A 15,133-nucleotide genomic window follows, 5' to 3' on the forward strand; every position below is an offset into this window, starting at 1 on the left:
GTGCAACCTGCTCCTGGTGACCCTGCTCTGGCAGGGGAGTTGGACTAGATGATCTCCAGAGGTCCCTTCCAACCCTATGATTCTATGATTTAAGATGTCATTTCTTTTCCTGTCATCTTTCTCTGCTGACTTCAGTTCTTTCCAGCAACTGGGGCTCAGAGCATGGGGTTTTTGTTTGTTTGCTTCTAAAAGCAAAGACACTTCCCTTGCCAGGTAGGCTTTTCGAGTTCTTGCAGCTTTATTTTAAATGAATTCTTAGTTTCCTAGATACATATTAAGGGTGTGAGAATGCTCTTTCTGTCACAATGAGAGAAGTACAAGCATGGCTGTGTGTAAATCACAACAGTGGTGGCAAATTTTGCAAGTTGGCCACAGCCAAAACATTAAATGTTATGATTTCCTTAGCCCAAGGATCATATAAACATAAGTTTGTTCTTCAAAAATTGTGCTTCTTTGACATATCCATTTCCAATAACCTTTTAAGGGAAAAACCATAGAGCATGTTGTGCCTATGTGTTAATTCCCACAGATCACACCAGAAGATGCGTTCAGATTAGGCTCAGGCTGTAGAAGGGAGACTGCAAATTATGCGTAGTTTACAAACTGGTTAATAAACACTTCAGATAAATCCATAAAACTGATACATCAAAGTCAAAATACCTTGTGGACTCATTCAAAACCAATAATTAAATCTGGAGGGTTTTGTTTGGTTTTTTGTTTGGTTTTTTTTTGCTTTTAAAAAAGCGGATTTCATTTTGACTGAGCATTTAGAAACAAACCTTGTGAAAAATAGAAATGCTAATGTGACTAATAGCACAGTACAGGAAGGGTAATGACATGCTAGTGAAAAGTAATATTACATAAATGCTTCAGATTAGATTAATTAACTAAATGTCTATATATAACCCAGAGTTCTGATGGATTAAAATTCGAGCTCAAGAAAAGAATAATATAGGTTTGGAAGCATATCTCTCCTTTCCCAAACAGGAGGATAGCAAATACAACATCATTGAAGAAATCAAAAAGGCTACAGAGGCTTAAAACACAATTATAATGAAACTTCAGTTATCCCATTATTAGGGTAATTAGGGTAAATGAGCTAGAGAAAGACGCTGATACTGAATTTCTAGCCTTAGATTTTATATATGTTCTTCAAGGAGCAGCCAGGCAACAGAGCCAGAGGAAGAGAAGCTTCTGGTTAAGGCTCAGGACTTAATTAAAAACATTACGTAGAAAAGGTACGGTGCTGCAGTAATCAAAATATCCTTAAATTCAGCTTCATTGTGGGTGCAACAACCTCCCAAAATAAGGATAACAATATGTTTTCCTCTCCAAAGGAAAGCTACATGAAAACATTGAAATTTGCTGGAAAGAAACCAAGGGATCAAACCTTTGCAAGGCGATGGATACAATTGAAAAGCATTGTACTGGAAGTCTGGAATAAATGCATGCAGGTAAGACTTAAAAAGGCCAAAATAAACCCATTCTATTATTGACTTAGCTGCAAATCCATACTTCACTGATGACTGGAGCTGTACGAAAGTTTACTCAGTAGAGCAGAGTAAGTGCAAATCTAATTGCTGAAGGATTAAAGAGAAACCTTAGAGAAATCTCAAGGAATAAAAAGAAAATTAATAAGAATTTAAAGACATGTTTCTCTATATTTTGTGAGTAAGCAGCAAGCCAGGACTAGATGCAAAGGATAAAATTAAGACAAAATTTTATCACATGCATTTTATTTTTAACTCTGACCTCATTTGGACTGATTCGCAGGATGTTAATTCTTCTGTATATCTCCAGGAAAGTTGATTCATTGCTTGCTGTATAATTCAAATATGTATGTTTGCATATCCAGTCTTAAGTTGTTTTTCTAGGTATGAAAGAACCCTAGTGACACTGGGAATAGATAAGACTGTTCGATAAAGCAAGTGGCACAAGCAATGTGGTGTTATGATTTATCTATTAGAACTGCAAAAGGCAAATACTTTGCAGTCAGATGATTTCAATTAACACCACTGGAAGCTCAAAATTTCCTATTCAAAGAGAAGATCTTCCTGAAACTTTGAATTAATTGCACAGAATGCATGGAAATTTCACCAATACTGAAACAGTGGTCCAGCAATTTAGCGAACAATCTTATCTCTCTACCCTTATGCGCTGCAAAACCTAGCTCATTAAAGTAGTCTTTATTCAGGAAGAAAAAGACCTGGCAAAAACAGGCAAATAGTGCACCCCTAGCAGAAATGTGGAACGGTGAAAAATTAACACTAATCCAAGCATAAAATACCCACACAATGGCAAACGTCATTTCTTCCCTTTCAGCTTTCATCACAATTTGCAAGCCAGGAATCAGAGTGAATGTGCCAGTCCTATACAGTGCCCCAAACCACCTGTCTCAGCATAAATCAAAGCGCTTCACCTAACCTGTGGCAAATACACTCACAAAAAGCTTCCTCCACGTTACCTGTGTCAACATTGCCTATAGATTTCTAGCAGTCTCTTGTTGCTCCCTTGCACCATGAGAATCTATCACTGTAAACATTAGGAAAAGAACCATGTCAGAGGAACCAGACATCTGGGATGCCCCTGGGAGCCCTGCGCCTTCCACCTCCTCTCTCTGGGTAGGCAGAGAAGGAAGGAACATGGTAGGCTTTTTTACTTCTCCCTCTTAATTTCAGTTTACCCTAGTAACACCTTAGAATTATTGAAAAAAGTTAGTTTATGATAAAGCTTTCTTAAAATACAAGACTGGCTTACCTAAGAGTCAAAATAATACAATGTTTTTTATTGTGAATTATTCAATCGTAACAGAAAAGTGAAACTAATGTACACAGTACTATAGTGAAAACATGACCTCAAAATCCATGCAGTAAGTTCACAGCCATGAGCCGTTCACAGCTTCCACTCTGACGAAAACAACTCTGCGTTTAGAACTTTCAAATGCCTCTTCTCCCTTGTAGATACAAGCTCATTTAGAAACCTAAATTAATGCTAGGTATAATGCAAAAAGTGAGATAACTCAAACATTTGAGTGTTGAAACGCAGCCAGGAGAAGCAGAGGAGTACCTGTTGTACTCATTTCCCATTTCTTTAGGGAAACAAACAGAAAACCATTATTCTCCTGAAGCTGTCCAGAGTGTTTAGGACTACATGATGGAGTTGTGAATAATTTCTTTTGAAGACAGATTAATTTCTTCTAGCACTGACTGAAAGAGAACCAGTTAACTTTGGACTAATATGGATGAAGACCAGGGATCAATTCTGTTTTGCAAGTCTTTCTTCTACAAATCGCCAGAAGAGGTTTGTTAAAAAAAAATATCTGGTAGCAATGATGTCTTAAAAATCTATGAATTTCTAATCAGGGATTTGGAGGTTTTTAATTTACTTTTTTTAAACATAGCTTCACGAACAGTTGCATGAAGAATGAAAATGTTACCACACTGCAGACTTTGCATAGAGTTGCTTTCACTCGGCTCTTCATACTTACATAGAATACAAATTCACTTCATAAAAGGTCAGAAAGGAATACAAAACAATTTGGATCTTGCAACCAGCTTCTTAATATTGAAAGAAATTAATGAAAATTTCCATCTACCTAGCGCTGTGTTTAAGGGAGACATATGCAGTAATTAGAAATTTGACAAAATATGGAGGGGGAAAAAGAATGGGAAATAAACCCAGACAACTAAATGAACATTTTAAAAATAACAAGGCCTGACAGCAAAATGAAGTGAAGGCATTTAGTTTGGCTTGGTTTTGAAAACTTACTCCAATTTGAGAAGTGACAGAATAGTGAAGCACTAGCCTAGGGGCATCAGAAAAAGTTTCAAAGATTAAGTTGTTTTCTTCATAACCGACTTCAATACTGAGTGTGCAGCGTGGGCCAGCAGAGTGCTGGGCACTTGATTACAACAGATGTGCCTGCTGTAGAGCCTGCTGGTGCTCACCACCAATATGTCTTCTCGCTCCATCCACTTATTACAGCTGTTTGGCTGTAAGCTTTTACAGAGCAAGTGCTTTGTATTGGTGAGTGTCGGCACGCTCTGTAACGTGACTCTGTGACGAATAATTCTAGACATTGGGATTATTGACAATAGGTGAGATATACAATTTCCTCATTTACACTAAGGGTAATGGCATGAATCATGACATTTCATTCACTGCTGTGAAGAAAACACTTTAGCAAATATCAGGTCTTTAGTGCGGTTGTTGACCTAACCAGCTTTGCCTTCTAAAAGTATTTATCACAAACAAATAGCAGAGAAATTTTGCATTTTCCCTTATCAGTTTCTTCAAGCTAGTTCTCTAAATAGTGATTATATCAAAATAATTTTAAGAAGCCTCTGAAGCAAGAATTTTTTGAAGTTTACTGTACCATACCAGTAAGATTAGTTTCCTACTATTGATCTTCTAAGAACTGTTTTAATAATGCTAGGCTGACAAATGAAATGCTGCTAGAAAGTAAAAATGTTCGTTATATTCCTGGAAGAATTATGATAATAAAGATGATGATACGATGAATATGGCCTAAAAGCACTTGAAGGGAGCCTGGTTGTTTCCATTACAAGGTGTATTTTTCCCTAAGCTTTTGCAATAAAGCAATTTAATTAGGCACAGAAAAACAAAAGAAAAAAAAATCCAATAACAGCAATTAAATAATTCTAGAAATAATACTAAAGCAGGGTTTATTTTCTGAGGTTGCTTACTACAAATTCTGGGAAAAGTATCTGACACGTTCATACCCTCATAATAACTCTCACTAAAGACAGACAATAAGAAAGGCAGATACCACCCAGTTTCTTTTATAGTTCTGGTACTATGTTGGCATATTTTATCCAGACAAAAGCATACATTGCACTCCATTTAAGCTATTTATTCATGAACATACTTAGCCAGGTGAAAAAATAATCCATATCTGAAGGTAGTAAGGGAGGTTTAAATATTTGCTTGGGCGACAGGGAAAGGTGAAGAACAGGGAAAAGTAAGATAAATTAAATGACTTCAGTATTAATTTTAAAGATCCTATATTTTAACTCTTGGCACTGCACTTTGGATAAGATTTCACTGAAAATTCCCAGACAAATACTGTTCACACTTCCAGTAGCTGGTAGCTGACTGAAATTAGTAGCTACTCCCTCGGTTTTTTCCTCCCCAGAGACAGAATTTGGCCTGCAATGGTCAGCCACGGCTCTTTATGTGAAGAAGTTCCCTCTATTTGTACTCTTTTACTCTGAGCCTGCCTGAGGCAGTTCTGGAAGGCAGCTCACTGCTACAGCTCCCATTTCTTTGGTGCAGCGTACCCACTGGCACTGGGCCAGCTGCATGATTCTGGATGCTGTTACAAACTCACTGTGAGTATCCCACAGTGTTCTGGGTACTGCTTTATAAACCAATTTTTGGTTTACGAATTTTATCAGGAAAGATTGCTTACCTGGAAATCTACACTAGAAGTTAATGATGTACTTGGGGTGGAGGGGAGAGAAAAATACTGATTTGCAAAACTGAACTACTTAGTTGAAAATGAGTCCTGTACAGTTTCTAGATAAAACACATATACTGAATCATAGGAAGTTATATAATCCTAAAGCATAAGGGTCTTTAAATAAGTTAGAGTTGAATTTTAACGTTTGTTGAAACAAACCCCAAATCAGCCTACTGTCTTTGTTAAAAGCATAAAACCAAGTTTTGTGTTTCTTAATGTCACTTTTGGTAAAGTAACATGTTACACATGAATCAATATTCATCTTGCTGCCAAGAAAAACTGTATTTTGTTACGGAATGATATATTATTCTTCTCAAAACAAAAAAATTTTACACAGAATGTATAAAGGTTTGAAAAAATGTATTTAAAATCTTAGTTATTGGGAAAGAAATCCAAATGATTTAGCTTGGATACTACACAAACTTTAATCAACATGAATAAGCTGGAAAATAGTCTCAGATTGCTTATACCAGCTGTAGTACCTCTATTGTTGGAAATTCTGTTCCTCTGGTGAGCCTAACGTCTGTTAACAGCAGTTTCATGACCTTGCATGGTGCAGGAGTATGTACTAGACAATATCCCGAGAACTGTCCCTATCACAGCACCTTTAATTTCATTCTGTTCTTTGAACTTGCACAACTGCAAGACAACAGAAATAAAAATATTTATTGCACCTGTACTTAAGTAACTTAATAAAACAGTATTTAAAGTATTTTTTTAAATTTACTTTGTTATATACAAGAGTAAAACCCACTCTCCTGCCTGAAACCAGAGAAGCTTAAGTGGAAAAGACATCACATTCAGTCAGAAAGTAGTTTATTTTTGCATTAACATAATACTGACTTTCGACTTCAGGGCTGTTGAGTTGTGGTGGCTGAGCCCAAAAGAGCTGTCTAATCTCTCGAAGCTTTGTTTTATTTCACCTGTGTTTTGATATTGTTCAAGAAGTCAGTCTTATGGTGGGATAATCATCCACGATTATTGGGATGGAAATGCCAGGTTTGTCACGCTGGCTATATGGATGAACCTTCAGTTTCAAAACACCTTTTTATCTCAGCTTGTTTGAAAGTGAGCAGCATCATACTGGGTGGCGCCCAAGATGGCTCTAACTGAATTTCAGGAAGATCACAAAAGCACTTACATAAAAAAAAAAAAAAATATATATATATATAAAAATACTTGAGATGGGATCCTGCCCTCACCGGACTCATTGGACAAAAACCCCAGCTAGACCAATAGTCAGCCTTCTCCTATGGGCTTACAGCATTATGTTTTCTTCTAATAACAGAGTCTAGACATGCAGCTCTATTCTGAGCTACCACTGAAAAAGCTAAAAAAAAAAAGAAAAAAAAGGGGGGGGGGCAAGTTATTTCCCCACCGTATACAATAGCATTTTGCTGTATCTGCATATTAAGCTCAATGAACTATTCTAGTTGCCACTACTGAAACTTGGTGGGACGAATCCCATGACTGGAGTACAGCTATTGATGGCTATAGGCTGTTCAGAAGGGTCAGGTGGAAAAGGAGGGGCTGCTCTCTACATCAAGAAATGGATAGAGTGTGAAGAGCTGTCTCTGAAGAATAGCCACAAGCAGGTTGAAAGCTTATGGCTAAGAATCAGAGACCAAGGCAAAAAAGGGAGCCTTGTGGTTGGTGTCTACTACGGGCTGTGCGATCAAGGGGAGCCTATTGATGAAGCCTTCTTACTCCAGCTACAGGAGGCATCTCACTTGCAGGCTCTCATTCTGCTGGGGGACTTCACCCACTCCGACGTCTGCTGGAAAAGTAGCACGGTGAGCTGTAGGCAATCCAGGAGACCCCTGAACTGCACTGAGGATAACTTCTTAAGACAGGTAATAGCCCTACCAGACTGGATGCAACACTGGACCTGTTGGTCACCAACGCAAGTGAGCTAATCGATGATGTCAAGACTGGAGGCAGACTGGGCTGCAGCGATCATGCACTAGTGGAGTTCGCAGTCCTGAGGAACATGGACCAGGCAAAGAGTAAAGTCAGGACTCCAAGTTTTAGGAATTTTTGGTTGGATGGTCACATCCAGAGGGTAGTGGTCAATGGCTCAATGTCCAGATGGAGATCGGCGACAAGTCGTGGCCCTCAGGGGACATCAGTGACATAGACAGTGGGATTGAGTGCGCCCTCAGCAAGTTCGTGGATGACACCAAGCTGAGTGGTACAGTTGACATGCCTGAAGGAGGGAATGCCATCCAGGGAGACCCAGATAGGCTCAAGAAGTGGGCTTGTGTAAACCTCATGATGTTCAACAAGGCCAAGTGCAAGGTCCTGCACCTGGGCCAGGGCAACTCCCCGCTATCAGTACAGGCTGGGGCATGAAGGGATTAAGAGCAGCCCCGATAAGAAGGGCTTGGGGGTACTGGTGAATGAAAAGCTGGACATGAGCCAGCAACGTGCACGTTCAGGCCATAAAACCAACTACATCCTGGGCTGCATCAAAAGAAATGTGGCCAGCAGTCGAGGGAGGTGATTCTGCCCCTCTGCTCCACTCTGGTGAGACCCCGCCTGGAGCACTGCGTCCAGCTCTGGAGCCCCAGCACAGGAAAAACATGGACCTGTTGAAGCAGGTCCAGAGGAGGCCCACAGAAATGCTCAGAGGGCTGGAGCACCTATGCTATGAGGACAGGCTGAGAGAGTTGAGGTTATTCAGCCTGGAGAAGAGAAGGCTCCAGGGATACCTTATTGTGGCCTTTCAGTACTTAAAGGGAACTTTTAAGAAAGATGGATACAGAGAGTTTAGTAGAGTCTGTTGGGATAGGAGAAGGGGTAATGGTTTTAAACTAAAAGAGGGAAGATTCAGCCTAGGTATGAGGAAGAAATTTTTTACAATGAGGGTGGTGAAACACTGGCACAGGTTGCCCAGAGAGGTGGCACATGCGCCATCCCTGGAAACATTCAAGGTCCAGTTGGACGGGACTCTGGGCAACCTGATCTAGTGGAAGATATCCCTGCTCATTGGAGGAGGGTTGGACTAGATGTCCTTTCAAGGTCCCTTCCAACCCAAACTGTTCTATGATTCTCAAATAGATAATGAAATGTATTTCTGTTATGATCATTGTTGGGGGAATAGAGGACAACTTTCACAGATTGGTATATCCCTGACAGACTAGTAAAATGAAAACAAAGACACTGAATAGATCAGATATTAGATCCATTGCATATGAAATCCTAGACACAGCAACTACTCTCATCATAGTTTGATCATGAGTTCAGTTCTAAAGAATGAGATGCTTGAGACTGTGCATGTGAAATTATTTTCACTTACACTTTCTACTAATTTCTGTATGCAAATAGTACTATTTGATCTTAAAAAAAAAAAAAGAATATCCTTATACACATATTCAGGAAGAATTTAAGGAAGATACCTATGAAATGTTGAAAAGTTATCTTCATCAATCTGCCAGAGAAGGGTAATTGAAATTGTTACAGCTTAAAATTTTATGCAGGATTTATTAGACTCCATGGAAGCTTCTCAATAAAAGATTACTTTCCAGCAACAATGGCTGGAGATACAATCCTGAAGGTGAAGATATCATTCAGATCTTATTGGCATTTTACATGTTTAGGCTGTCTTTTGCTATTTGGTTAGAGAGTCATATAGGAGCCTATGCATAAAGAAGCAGTTTTGGAAAGCAAAGCTATACTCTATAGTTGCTGAAGGGCATGTTATGCTAGGAGGATTCAGAAGGATAGAACTGTGGTCAATCTCTATTTGCTTCATAATATTTGAGCTGCATGAAGTGAACATATATCCCCAATCAGACAGCAATTTAAGTGCAATTTCTAATACCACATTATTATAACCTCTTTCAAACACCTAATAAAACATTCATTATATTGCTAATCATATCCTTAGTGATACCATATTTCCAATGTGTAGACACTTAAGCACGGTTACAACCACTGAAAGAATCATGCACTGCCTTTAAAAACTTTGCAGTATCCTTTGGTTACTAGTCACTTTCTAATACCCAGATTACATTGTTCCTTCTTAGCTTTAGTTCAATGGCTATGATTTATCAATACAAATGGGAAAATGTTTATTTCAAATTTTTCTCTACAATCTCAATTGTCCGTTTAACAAAACCAACTAGTTCATTCAATATCTGTTCTCTGGAATTTTCCATCAATTTAGACCATAATCTTTTTGTCCTTCCCTGACACATTTAGGAGCTTGGCACCTTTTTGAAGTGAACATTTACTACATTATAGATGGACAATGCCTAATGTAAGCATCGTCTAAATACAATATTACTCATGGATATGAACTTAGTTCGCTAATCTATGTACCTCTCTTCTCCCATCTGCCTGCCTCCGTTTGCTTTTTGCAAGCAAATAGAAAAAATAGTATTTATTTAATCATATCTTTTATTGTTTTACTGAGTCAATCCAATATTTCACCTTTTGACATTTTACCATGTCAACCTCTAAAAATGGGAACAAACTTAATAAGCACTCTCTTTACCGGCTTTTGGACACCTAACAACTCATTTAGTCAAAGCCTAATTTGCTGCAGTTTGTTGAAGTCTGTGGGAATAACGTATTTTGTTAAAGCTAATCAAGTGCCCATCTGCTTCCTGCTTCAAGAATAATTTATCCTTCTTAGCTAGATAAACTTGTCCTTGTTTATTTCTTAAACCTTCAGACTAACATTGATTGTATAATTGCTGAACTTTTACAGGGTCTTTAATTTTGCGAGAGAAATGGGACAATCATTAAGAATAAGCTTATATATTTCAGAGACTTTCAGGCCTCATGCAAGGGCCTGTGTAATTTTAAAAGTTCTCTTTTTAAAAATGAATAAATTAGGATGTCTTAGCAGATTTCTGTTACGCTGTTCTATTTTAATTTAACTGAGACTTCCCAGTGGTCAGTATATCCTATAATTCAGAATGCAAAGAGGTAGAACAAGTTCCCTTAGTTTACCAGAAATCTTTTCTATGGACCTGATCCTACATGTACCAATGTCCATGAAAATACAGAGACAAAGACTAAACCAACTACAACCAAACACAGTACAAAAGAAAAGATTTTGACATTTAATTCCATGTCTAGCTATTCCATATAAAAGCATATATCCCTAATATATTACCTATGTATTAATAAAGAATTTTCTTTAAAATCACTGGCTTTTAAGAAGAATTCAATGAATAATTTTAGGGGATGATTACTTCGATGGGGAAATAAGTTCTTTATCTCTCCTGACAAAGGTTGGGTTTTGCAAGGTATTGATCAGATTCTTCAGCTTTGTTTACACTGTTTAAAAAAAAAAAAAAAATCCATCAATTTTCTTAGTCTTTAGCCACAGCCATATGCAATGAAAGTAAATACACAATGTATTTAAATCCAGAAGCATTTCAAAGGAAAGCACATTTCTCAGTGGCCACGCATAAACAGAGATTTTATTTTCTTTAGGTAGATTTGTTTCTCTAAGTTGAATCATTTTTTTTATTTTAACGTTTACTGTGTGAAATAAGTGTGAACACTACATTGTGATTTTGATATTCCACTTCTGTTCCTCCTTTAACCGGAGGCACTGACTGAATGTCATTCTTAGAAACAGAAGAAAAACCGAAAGAAACCACTGGGGTTTTCAATATTTCAGGTAGTCATAGCAAAAAGACATAAGTGACAGATTAAGAGGAAGGGTTGGAAACCTTAGAATATGTTAAAACAACCTCCTTTGTTGTGGGTTGGTTTTTTGTTGTTGTTTGTTTGTTTTGGGTTTTTTTGTCCGACACAGCTCTTTCTGAGACCTCATGATGAGAAAATTCAGACTGCTGCAGCATTCACTAGCTAGGTACAGCAGTACAGCATTTAAATTTAATTTTCTCTTATCAGAATCAGACTAAGTAATTACTTCTGTGTGTAGGGTTCTGATTGTAAGGAGTTTGGTCTCACTGCAAGCTGGCTGATTTAACTGCCTATACGCTAGGCTCCTGTTGAGAGGCTTTAGAAAGCCTGTCATATTCCATTTATACTGTACATTCGCTGATGCAAAAGCCCCAGTTTGTGAATTAAGAATTTACTTTTAACTAATATTCATGTAAATAAAAATTTGTTTCTGGAATCAAACACTAAAAGGAAGAACATAAGGGGCTTGGGGATTCATGAGTACTACTGTCATGGGGGAAAAAATGGTCCACCTCCTCTTCAGAATAGAATTCCAAAAGTCCCTAATAACTACCCTTTATCATTTCTTATGCAAGATACTATTCTACAAGGACTTAACTACACACCTTACTTTGTAAGCTAAAGAGTTTCCAGTAGAGACAGTGATTAATGGAGAGAAAATGCTGGTGTTGACAAAAATACACAGTAGGCTGGCATTAGACTATTTTTCCAGAATCGTCAACTTCAATGTATATGTTTATATAGCCATATAAAATACGCTCTTAAATTAAATATTCAATATCTAATCTGAGATCTGCACATGAATGCTGGAAATCCATCAAAAACATCACCTAAATGTCCTGAAAGCACATACCTTAAAAATATTAGATTTTAAATAGAATGAACTTCTAGCAAAAGGTAATTTTCTGTGGAGAGTTCAACAACTCTCTAGCTCTAGTGTTATTCAGCAAAGGTGTAAATATCTGCAACCAATAACAAACGCTTTGTAACATCAGCATCTGGGGGAACATAAAAAAAGGAACTATACAAACCATTCCTCTGTAGCACTCCACTGAGAAGATAAAAACCTACTGAAAAGAATAAGGAAATGCTTAGAGGTTTCTGACATTCAATAGCGTTGGGAGGATTCCGATTCAGAACTGAGTAGTGAACATCTGTGTAGACATTTTTGACAGATCCTACTTGTTTGCCAGTGAAAGAATTCATCAATACTAAATATAACTCACCACAACGATGCCCATCTTAGCTAACTTTGAAAGCAATCCTAGTGTGCATATATACGCATAGCTGTCCTGCTCAAACCAGGACAACAGATTTGAAAGAAATATCTGAAAAAGAAGATTGCTTTATATGACAAGTAGTGAAAGATAAATATACTACGCATCCATTTGTAGTCTGAATGTATATAACCTGGAGAGATTTTTAAATACACATTTTTAAAGCTTAACACCAACTGATTTGCAAAGCCCTATTAAAAGGTCAGAACTAATGAGTGTCTCACAATAAAGTCATGCAAAATATGTGAGACAGTCATCTTGCTGGTTTTAATAGCAGCTGACCATTATTATTCTAGATAAACAGCCATGTATTCAAATATACCTCAGTGACAGATAGAATGTGTTGCTCGGTTGTGCAGCAGGGCAATGAACAAACAAAACAAAAAAAGAAGTAAAGTGAGCAGATATCTGGCATAAAAAGAATGGCTCTGTGGGATACAAACAAGTAAAACATGGGGATGAAATGAATTGGAACTGAATCTATTTGCATTACAGATTGAACACGATGTGCTCAGTAGGAAAGCAAGCAACACTTCACTGAACAATAGCAAAATAAGTTGAATATCCCAGCAACGTTTTTATGTTCCAGAAATGAGCTTTTGTTGTTGTTAACACTTCAGCCATACTTTTTTCACCAAAACTTGTAAAGAAAAAAACAAAAAAAAAGAAGAAAATCCTGGTTTGCATCTCTATTTTCAGGTCATGCCATAGTTCTAGATATGCTCAAGAGCTATAGAAAATTGAAAGTTCTCACAACTTTTCAATTACAGATTTGCTTTGAAATTTTTTAAACAACAGGCCCAGTATTATGCTCTGAATTTCTCTAATAAATCTTAGTTTCAAAGTCTATGCACATGGAGAATCAATTCACACTTTTGTAGGAATAAGCACTTAACACGAAGAATAAAAAGATCCGTGCCGTGCCATGCAATTTTCACAGACTTAGAAGAATGGAAAAGCAACGTTTTATCTTAAAAATGAACCATAGTTTATAATTAACATGGCACACTGGAAAAAGAGATGAAAAATTCCTATTTGTTTGGAAAATGTCATGGCATATTTTATTTAAGGTGTATCTTCTGTTCTGGTCTCTTATTTCTGTATTACTCCTGACAAATAAGATATGCTCAACTTACTAGTGACTGGAATTTCAAAGTCATTTGTGAGACTGAAATTGGTGGACATTTAACATTGAATTCAAGACATGCAGAATGAAATAATTAAAAAATGAAACAGGAAATATTTAAAACCTGTGTTGATAATTCATAACAGAGACTAGAGCCTAGAGAACTCTTCCTTGTATATTAGATATTTTGTTACTCTTCTTATTATCAAGAGGTATGATGTCAGCAATGCTCAGATGTGAATTTTACCTTTCCTCAAAAGATATAAAGACATATCTTTCACCTGCCTTATGTAGAACCTAAATCCTGTTTAGACTTTCAACTTCTGTAAGAGATAAATTTCACTAAGGAAAGATCTGTTGAATAAGGGTGTACTTTGTTTACCTGCTTATCAGAAAAAAACTAAATCTGAAGAAACCAACTGTCCCCTGATATTTTGAGTATTTCACGTTTGACATCATTCCTGGTACAGAACCACCTACCTTGTTTGGCATCTATGAATGTGAGAAAATGTACAAAAGGAATCATCCTAATTTTGAGTATGGGAAACAGACATGAAGAAATGAAATCCAGAGTCCTATATCCACTCTAATGGTCTACCTATACAGCTATAATTTTTTTTTAATGATTTTCGTTAGTGTTCAAGAGATCATGATCCTTCTTTATCTCGCAGCTCTAGGGCTATGCATGTTTTTAAACAGCATCTTTCACACTTAGAGTGCCATTTTGAACAAAAATGCTTGTTCTGAACATGATCTAGGAGAATTTTGGATCTGGCTTCCAATCCCATATTTGGAAGAAAAGTCTTTCTTTTAGCATAAGGTAATTTGTAATACATTTTAATACTCTTTACTCATATTTCTTTCCCTCCATTTAAAGAACTGGGAAAAAAGCTTTTCAGACACAACCACTCTTCCTTTACATTATGACTTTTTTGTATGCACAAATCTGAAATGCAGGAGCAAAACCATAGTGAGCTGTTCAAACACTAATGAAATAACCCCTTCACGATGTTAAGACTTGCACCATATCATGCTGTCATTGCATGGCTATATTTCTTTTAAAATACATTTTTACATAATGATGATACTGTGAAACTGGTTACAGTGATATTTCAAAAGAAACTTGACAGAACAACTATGATATGAGAAAAATCAGCTTTTTTCCACCACTGTTTTAGGTGTTTAACAGTTTCTGCTCAATTCCAGGAGTAAACCTTCCAGTAGCCTACAGTAAATATGAAATCATATTTAAGTAACTATGTCAGTCTCACAACTATTCTAAGTAAGCAAAAGGTTTGATTTATTCTTGGCCCAGTATAGTCTTAAGTATGATATTCTGTAGGTTTTTTTATTTTATATGTACACACATACATATATATATATGTACAGAGAGAGAGACACAAGTATTTACTAGTATATTATGTTTATGTAGTGTATTTACTAGTATATATTATGTTACTACAACAAGTATATTGTTGTAGGTCTAGGACATAATGAACTTCATCTACAAGTATCTGAGAGACAAGTGGAATTCACACTGGTTCCAATAAAGAAACAAAAACCTGAAAACAATTAGTTGAT

This window comes from Larus michahellis, chromosome 6 (assembly GCF_964199755.1).
Source record: "Larus michahellis chromosome 6, bLarMic1.1, whole genome shotgun sequence".
Classification (NCBI taxonomy): domain Eukaryota; kingdom Metazoa; phylum Chordata; class Aves; order Charadriiformes; family Laridae; genus Larus; species Larus michahellis.